This window comes from Procambarus clarkii, chromosome 47 (genome assembly GCF_040958095.1).
Source record: "Procambarus clarkii isolate CNS0578487 chromosome 47, FALCON_Pclarkii_2.0, whole genome shotgun sequence".
Taxonomy (NCBI): domain Eukaryota; kingdom Metazoa; phylum Arthropoda; class Malacostraca; order Decapoda; family Cambaridae; genus Procambarus; species Procambarus clarkii.
The window spans coordinates 21,471,242-21,480,245 of NC_091196.1; the positions used below are offsets into that span (position 1 = coordinate 21,471,242).

Genomic DNA, 9,004 nt, shown 5'->3' on the forward strand with positions numbered 1-9,004 from the left:
TCGTGGGAAGGGAAAGCTCTAAGCTTGCTTACAAAAGCCAGAAGTTATTTGCTTCTGTACTCATCTGTGTAAAAAAGTATATAGTATAAGAGTGGAATGGAACACGCTTCCTGTGGGTCACAAACTTGGCATTCTAGTGGGGATTGTGTTCGTCTAGGCGTTGGGGTGACCCAGGACGTGAGTTCGACTCCACTCACTGCTCCACAGATTCAAAAATTCACTCGTGGATATATCACGGTACTGTGAATTCATTATGCAATGTGGTTAATGTTATGGCGAGCTGTGAAACGGCACTGTGTGACCGTGAACTGGTGCATCTTGTGGCACTGGTGACAGATCAGTTCTCCAACCTCACATCATTTAGATTGAACGGTACAGCGACGGCCCCATAGCAGGCAGGGTCGGCGTTCGATCTCCCGATGGTCAAAGTGGCCAATCAGTCCTCATATCCCAGCTCTTACTCGGTCGTCAATTACTCTTCCAGGCGCTACAGCCATATTGGCTAAGCGCTTTCTCCAGGCAATTACCGTTCCTCATAATTACCTCACACGATAATTACCATAATAACTACATTTCTTGACAATTACATTTGCTCGTAATAACCTACTCTGATAACGCTAAACTTTAACGTGGTGTTGTGACTGTTGTGATTGATATAGTGGGAGAGGTGTGGCTAGACCGCTACGATTTATGCAGCACCACACACACCACAACCAGCGCCGCTCCTGTGCCAGGCAAGTCCACTACGGGCTCACCATAGCCCGTGCTACTTGCCTCGCTCCTGTGCCAGGTAAGTCCACTACGGGCTCACCATAGCCCGTGCTACTTGCCTCGCTCCTATGCCAGGTAAGTTACGGGCTCACCATAGTCCGTGCTACTTGGAACTTGTTCCGAGTAGCTGAATCTATAACAACAACAATACCAACAAAACAACACATCACCAGATTAAAAAACGTGCGCACTTTCTTTGGACAATCATTAGCGATCCAACGAAGCTTAATTTTTAAGTAACCGTAGAAGTGTAACTCCTCTACAAGTACTTCTTCGAGACACTTACAGCACAACTTCAGTACTTCCAAGTCAAGTAAGTAGCTGTGGAGATGACATAAGTTTAGCAACAAGAGAGATGGAGGTGGCTTCAAGTCAACAGCGGAATGAACAAATCCACAAGGGCCGTGACGAGGATTCGAACCTGCGTCCGAGAGTAGGAGAGGTGGAGGCAGCGTCTGGGATGCTCTCGGACGCAGGTTCGAATCCTCGTCACGGCCCTTGTGGATTTGTTCACTTGATGCATCACGCAATTGTTGATTTCTGTGTGTAACAGAGGAATGGCCGGTGTTGAAGGGGACCTCCCAGCTTTCCCGCCCCATCCAACGCCAGCCAGAGCGCGGAAGCCCTCCTGACTGGCTTAAGAAGCTTAGAGTTGAGGGTGGTTACTAGATTCCAACGACAAGGTCACCACTTTACCACCGGTAAAGTGGTGACCTACGTCCAGACAACGTCATATCTACGTAAAAACTATGTCATGAAGTTTGTGGTTGGAGTGTAGACTACTACACTCCAGCCCGGAGTCTCTTGCTTTGCCACTCCGTAAAATATTCAACCTTCTAGCCTAACCAGACACTTATGAACCCAAGCAACCCACCTAACCTGTCAAGTTCGATGCATAGAAAACGTGAATATTTGAGAGCCTGTACTTTTCTCAATAGATGGCATTAGTATCGTTGGTTAAGGGAACGTAAGAAACGCGACCTATTAGTTGAGAGGGCGGGTTGTGCTCTTATCAAATAGCAGTCTTCGTGAGGGTAATTTTCCTATAATATTCAGTATACAGGTGTGTTCTATCATATACACCTGCTACACTGTTATGTGCATCAACCCTAAATCATACTTTCTAACAAACATGTTATATTTCAGCAAAGACAACTGGTAGTGACCAGTGAATGCCTGAACCAGCTAAGCCACAGACTGGAGGAGTAACTCCTGTGCCCAAATAATATCGTTCGTCAGACCAGGTAGCAGCTGGGAACGCGTAAGGGAAGTACTGTAACCCTGTGTGCTCAATATATGGCTTTTAGATTGTATATTATTTAATAAAGAGAGAGAAAAAGGGGTCTCTCTACCTCCTCTCTTTCTCTCTCTCACCCTGTCTCCCTCCCTCCTCTCTCTCTCTCTCTCTCTCTCTTTCGTCACTTTGCTTCAAGGATCCTGCTAATTTAATTTTGCCCCGAGGGGCGAGTGTCTTGGGCAGCGCCACTCATCCTGCTATACTAGTACACTTGATTCATGAATTCAGGTGTGTCTCTTGCGTCATGTTCCCCAACTGTGTCTTCTGCTTTAAGTACATCAGTGTCCTTGCTTCACGTCCCTCACCAGTGTCCTTGCGTCATGTCCCTCACCAGTGTCCTTGCTTCACGTCCCTCACCAGTGTCCTTGCTTCACGTCCCTCTTCAGTGTCCTTGCGTCATGTCCCTCACCAGTGTCCTTGCTTCACGTCCCTCACCAATGTCCTTGCTTCACGTCCCCCGCCCGTGGCCCCCCCCCCCCCGGCGCGCGTCACAGAGGGCGGGAAACGTTGGCAGTCGTGCCAACAGACGCCGGTATCACGTGCTCGCTCATGGCTGCCAACCTCTCCGTCTCGCTTTAAATTTGGATTTGTCTTCTTTGTACACCACTATAATTATTCTTTTGTTAAGACATTAAACATATATTTGTTTTTTAAATATTATAGTTCATACAATTTCAGTTTAATCCTCGATAAATTGTAAAAATCAATATTATACGTCATGTTGGTAAGTGTGAGCGAGAGAGCGCGGGTAGATTATGCAATCCAGAGAAAGCGAGAGTGTACTCGCCTATATATGCTTACGGGGCCGAGTTTCAGCTCCTGGAACCCGACAACAAGCAGGCTAGGAGACGGGGCATCAGGAGCTACACCTCACTTCCCCGTAGTCAGTGATAGGGGAAGTAGATAAGAGGACGTTGTTGAGAGTATTCTCTAAACATCTTAAGAGCCATGACGTCATCTCGTGAGGGCCACATGTGAGGAGAGTGTATTTATAGATCTTGGCAGATGGCTGCCAAGAAATAATGTGATTTCTGTGATTTAACGTAGAGTAATAACGTGATTTTTGTGATTTAACGTGAAGTAATAATGTGATATCTGTGATTTAACGTGAAGTAATAATGTGATTTCTGTGATTTAACGTGGAGAAATAATGTGATTTATCTGTGTATCGTTAAATATTACCGGTACATGCCTGTGGGCGGCCCCAACACTGAACTAATGTAACAACTATGCACAAATCAGCCCCTTCTCTGGGTCTGCCACTCCGTAAGATGCAACAGACAGTTAAGCAAGTCCCAGCTGTGTCTGGGGTACAAGTGACAGGATGAACAACCTCGCGGGTTTTCTTCCTATTGGGGAGTGGTGTTGTACATGCTGCTATGGCGGTGTGTCCACTCACAGGATGAGTGGCGCTGCCCAATACTGTCACTATGGCGGTGTGTCCACTCACAGGATGAGTGGCGCTGCCCAATACTGTCACTATGGCGGTGTGTCCACTCACAGGATGAGTGGCGCTGCCCAATACTGTCACTATGGCGGTGTGTCCACTCACAGGATGAGTGGCGCTGCCCAATACTGTCACTATGGCGGTGTGTCCACTCACAGGATGAGTGGCGCTGCCCAATACTGTCACTATGGCGGTGTGTCCACTCACAGGATGAGTGGCGCTGCCCAATAAACTCGCCCCTCGGGGCAAAAATTAAAAATTAGTTTTCTTCTTCAAAGTTTTACCTAGCCAGCAACGTGCGAACCGAAGCATCCCCTCTAACCTCTCGAGGTCGATGTATAGAAAACGTAAATCTTAAGGTGCTTTAATTTTTTTAGTATAAATTACTATACCTCTATAAAGTATAAAATATATAGTGTAAAATACCTATACCTATATTACAGTCCTCGCATTTTGAACGGACTGATCGATTACGTAACAAATTAGAATTATTAGGTGAAAAGACAGGGTTACAAACCTCTGCTAACTAGCGGAAGTGAACAGGGGCTTCCCTGTCCGTCTTCTGGTTGGGTTGCTCCAGTATAGCAACCACTGATAATAAACAATCGCCATTCCTTTAGTTTACAGTTTTGTTGCAAAATAAAGTTCAATTCAATTTTTAAAATCACAAATAAATAAAGTCTAATAAAAAAAAATGAGATTTTTAGGGGTAGCGTTTTCCGTAAAATACAAAAATACGGTATAATTCGAAGTCCTCAGATTAGGCAAAATTGTAATTAATTTTGTCAATAAAGATGTTTATAATAATAATATAATTAAGCGAACTCTGTTCACCCTCCGCCGCGCTCTTGACAGCAACAAGGATCACTAAAACATCAAAAACCTAAAAAAAAAAAAAATAGATAAAAAAAAATCCAAATTTGTTTCGTTTCCATTAAGAGATAGATGCCTGGTGTTCACAAACTTCAAACAACCCTACTTGAATATTACCAAAGAACTTGTGCTTCTCGGACGTAGGTTCGAATCCTCGTCACGGCCTTTGTGGATTTGTTCATTGTGCTTTTTTTAACTTTGATGATAAAAGGATCTGATGAGTGTTTGCAGGGGGGGGGAGGGGGGAGGTGGTGGAAGAGTCAGAAGTACAGGAAATGTAGGATGAGGATGAAGAAATATATTGCAAATACACAGATGTTGCAATGCTAACAATGTTGTTACTAGCTGTCATTATAATTATGATGAGACGTACAGTTTAGATGTCATTGTTGTTTTATTTTCCAACAGTGTATTATTAAGCTTATCACCTTCCTTCCTGGATTAGCATTCTTCCTGGAATGCTTCCTGGACAAGTAAGCATTTCGCCTGGACTGGTGGTTGGTATAGCGACAGCCTCGCTTCTCGCAAGATCCTCGTTCGATTCTTCCTAGGCCAGATGGTTGGACACCATTCCTTCACTCCCAACTATCTATTCCCGGTGTTACACAGCCATACAGACTTAGCGTAACCACCTCCCTGGCCGGGGACGACTAACTACATGCAAATGCTTAACTGTTTGTAACCGAATAAAACGTCGCTGCTTCCTGGGAATGTGTAACAAAAAGGAGGCCTGGTCGAGAACCGGGCCGTGGGGACGCTAATCCCCGAAATCATCTGAAGATAGACTGTGATAACTGAAGAGGACGGGTTGGTTACTGAACGAAATGTTCTAACATAGAGCACCATCTGTTCTAAGGCAAAGGATGGCAGTTTGACTGATGCCGAACAAACCCCAACATTATTTTCTATAGCACTGTGTACACTCCCGCCCACAACATGGGTATGAGGGACGTTATAATAGTTCCCAAGTCGGGAACTATTATAATGTCCTATTATACAAGACGCCTGTACTCCGGCTTATCGAAGTCCTCCCTTTAGCTCCACCTACTGACCTTCCCCACGATGCGATCCACAACAATCGCCACTCATGGGTTACCTGTTTAACTATTAGGTAAACAGAGGCATCATGTGAGGCGAAATGTGCCAAACCGTTTATGTTCTGAATGGGGATAAAACCCGTGTTCTTTTGTTGTGAGCGAAGGACGAAGACCACTGTACTACAGGGCCCAACACCTTTCATTGAAAGAAACATTTCTTTCTTTATTATGCACCCCATACCCAACCCGTGGGCGGTGGTGGATAGGGTCAAGCGAGGCGGAGAATGTCAATTTATATCACTTTGTTCACCACATGACTTGATAACGGTCCAAGACGGAGAGAAACCTCCAAAATTCCTTTGTGGCAAATGTTGGCAAATGAAGAGACCGGGCCCAGGAGGGCAGCACAACCCTCTGCTCACGTGGTCGCAGACTGCTGCTGCTGCTGCTGCCATCTGGTGCCAGTGTCAGGTACAACTGTATTTGTTGCCTCAGTGCTCTAAGTCACATGGGATTGGCTCACACCTTTCTTATACAATGTTGTTTCTCTTTTACCCTGTCGTAGCTCAGTCGATTAAGGCAGTGTCTGGGATGCTCCCGCACGAAGGTTCGAATCCTCGTCACGGCCCTTATGGATTTGCTTCTTTAGATTTAGCTACTCAGAACGAGATGTCCCTGTAGCACGGGCTATGGTGAGCCCGTGATTCTTATACAACAGTTCATAACTCTTTCATACACCATTCCACATCTTTTTTTATACAATAGTCTACACCTTTTTTTTATACATGATTTGACTTGAGCCTGCGAACCTTCGTCCAGAAGTCTGAACAAATCGTTACTAGAGACGTTATGGTGTTAGTGGCTCCCAGACAATGTATCACTTAACCCCAAAAATCTGAAATAAAATATTCCATTTCTCTTCTTTATATGTATGTATGTATGTATGTATGTATGTATGTATGTATGTATGTATGTATGTATGTATGTATGTATGTATGTATGTATGTATGTATAGTTATATTATTTTATATTTGATAAAATTCCTGTTTCGAATGAACAGCATGTTAAAATGCCCGTCCTCCAAACAAAGACCCAAAAGTGATTCCATGCACCCGCCAAACCCCAGCTGTTTATGAATGAAAAACGGTTTACACACGACTCACAACTGACTTCGTTCGAACACTTCCGGAACAAGTGCTTCACTGACGAATTATGTTCGAACCACAATGCTGTAAATGCTTTACCCACGTACTACATATACAAATAATCGTCAACAGAACCTAAACACCTAACTTATACCTATATATGCACAAAATGCTAATATATTATAATATTAATATATATTTGAACAAATTCCCGTTTTGAATGAACATCATGTAAAAGTTTATGAATGCGTCTTTGGGGTCGACCGCTAAATGGAATGGACTTGGCCCGAGGACAGGATGCACTAGGAGTCTCAAACCACCGACCCCACGCAACCCATCCTGAAACCAAGTCCATTCCATTCAGCGGTTGACCCCAAAAACGCATTCATCAATTTTAACATGCTGTTCATTCAAAACAGGAATTTTATCAAATATAAATTAATATTATATATTAACATATTGGGCATAATGTATATAGGGCAGAGTACATATTGTTCATTATATATTAACGGTATAAATATTTTACAAGAGGAACGAAACATATATGTTTCGTTCCTTATATTCGAAACATATATATATATATATATATATATATATATATATATATATATATATATATATATATATATATATAAAGTACTCTTGGAGCTCTACTTGACCAGGTTATTTATAAAGGTTAGGTGGGTGGTGGTCAGAGGGGACCCATAATGTTGATATGGCTCCTCTGAATTTGTGCAGTAAAAAAGGTATATGGAATTACAAGTGAAATGTTACACAATACCTTAGTTTTCATATTGGGTGAGAGTATGGTGATGTGTATAGTGAGTGGTGTGTGATGTGTATAGTGAATAGTGGGTGATGTGTATAGTGAATGATGGATGACGTATAGTGAGTGGTGGATAAAAGTAAAGATGGAGGGAGTGTGTAGCGGGTGTAAGCGTGCCGGGCGCAGTGTGAGGGATAGTGTGTACTCACCTAGTGAGTACACACTATCCCTTTGTGTACAGGGTAGGGAGTAGTGTGAGTGGATGAAGGGTGCGCGGGTGTAATGAGAGGTGTGAGAGTGTGTAGTATGAGAGTGTAGCGTGAGTGTATAGTGTGAGTGTACGGGTTGTAGCGAAGGTACAGAAATACCAGGTGTGAGGGCAGCACTGCCGCGCCGTCCCCACCCTCTGCCTCATTACCTCACCAGTCACTCTTCCTCGTCGGCCTGCCAATTACTCCAATCCTTCCACCAGCCACATTGTCAGAATCATGATCAAATAGCGATTCGTGCATATTACAATGATGCCAAACTAGACCAATCAATACAGGCGGTTGGGTGACGGGGAGCGAGCCTCACCGGTAGCAGCAGCCGTCACCTCACGCTAACGAGAGCGGAAGCCCTCCTTATCAACCAACATTCAAAGCTGCGTCGTTTACACCACAAGAAGCGAATGGCTGTACTTACAAGGCGAGTCGATATGACGGGCGAGATCATTCTTGCGTTGATAGGTTGGCCACGATGCGTGGTCTGGTGTCTAACACAGAGATGGAGGGAAAGTCCGCTCAACAGTTGACACAGTCCCAGACGGAGGGGGGGCGTTATAATGCGTATCCCCTGCTTGGGATGGTCCACCAACGGTGAAGACCAGTCAGGTGTGTCGTCAGATGGTGACGAAGGAAGGGTTGGATGGCAGGTTTGAGGAGCACCAGAGGTGTGCAGAGGCGTCGGCGCCGGTGATCGCACTGAGGGGAGGAGAGGCGCGCCTGGTGAGTGCCGCGGGCTGGGTTACACTAGCAGACGCTCCTGCCGTAGCCGCCGCCAGCCACCAATAGCAGGCACGCGCCGCCCACGTCTTTCCCCCCACTTCTTCCCCCACCTTCCCCTTCCCCCTTCCTCTTCCCCCTCAACTAGCCGACTTCCCTCCCTGACCCCATATTTCCCCCTCCAGCCTCCCTGCTCCTCCCGACCTTATCACACTCTCCGCTCCACAGCACTTCTCTCACTGTACAATCTCCCTTACTCCACAATCTCCCTCACTCTACACTGTTCCACAACCTCCCTCACCCCACACTGTTCCACAACCTCCCTCACTCCACACTGTTCCACAACCTCCCTCACTCCACACTGTTCCACAACCCCTGTTCATGACCCTTTATAACCCACAATTAACCAGTATAGATATATATCCACATTTGAATTTACACTGGAAAGTTTTAACACACTTCAAATTATTTTTTCCTTTACGTTTAGATTGTTGTAATTTTTTCACACATTGAAATTATTTCACAAATGTTGAAGAAATATTAATGTTAGAGTGACTGACAAGAGGAAAATTAAGTCCTATATACCCGCTCGAGCCCTGCTTGTAATGCATGCCATCTGTGCCTGCAGTCACTCAACCTTCAGCACGGACTTGAGTGCTTAAGTCCGTGCACGTGTGCTTGAGGT

At 44.9% G+C, this 9,004-nt stretch overlaps 1 protein-coding gene across 1 annotated transcript in view; it reads right to left on the minus strand.

Annotated features, from left to right (window-relative positions):
• Window positions 1-8,362, minus strand: part of NaPi-III (Na[+]-dependent inorganic phosphate cotransporter type III) — a 61,239-nt gene extending 52,877 nt beyond the window's left edge. Inside the window, exon 1 of the mRNA XM_045749717.2 lies at window positions 8,021-8,362. The gene's annotated coding sequence lies outside the window, so the exon portion shown is untranslated. The remainder of the gene's footprint in view (window positions 1-8,020) is intronic.
• Window positions 8,363-9,004: the final 642 nt, after the last annotated feature.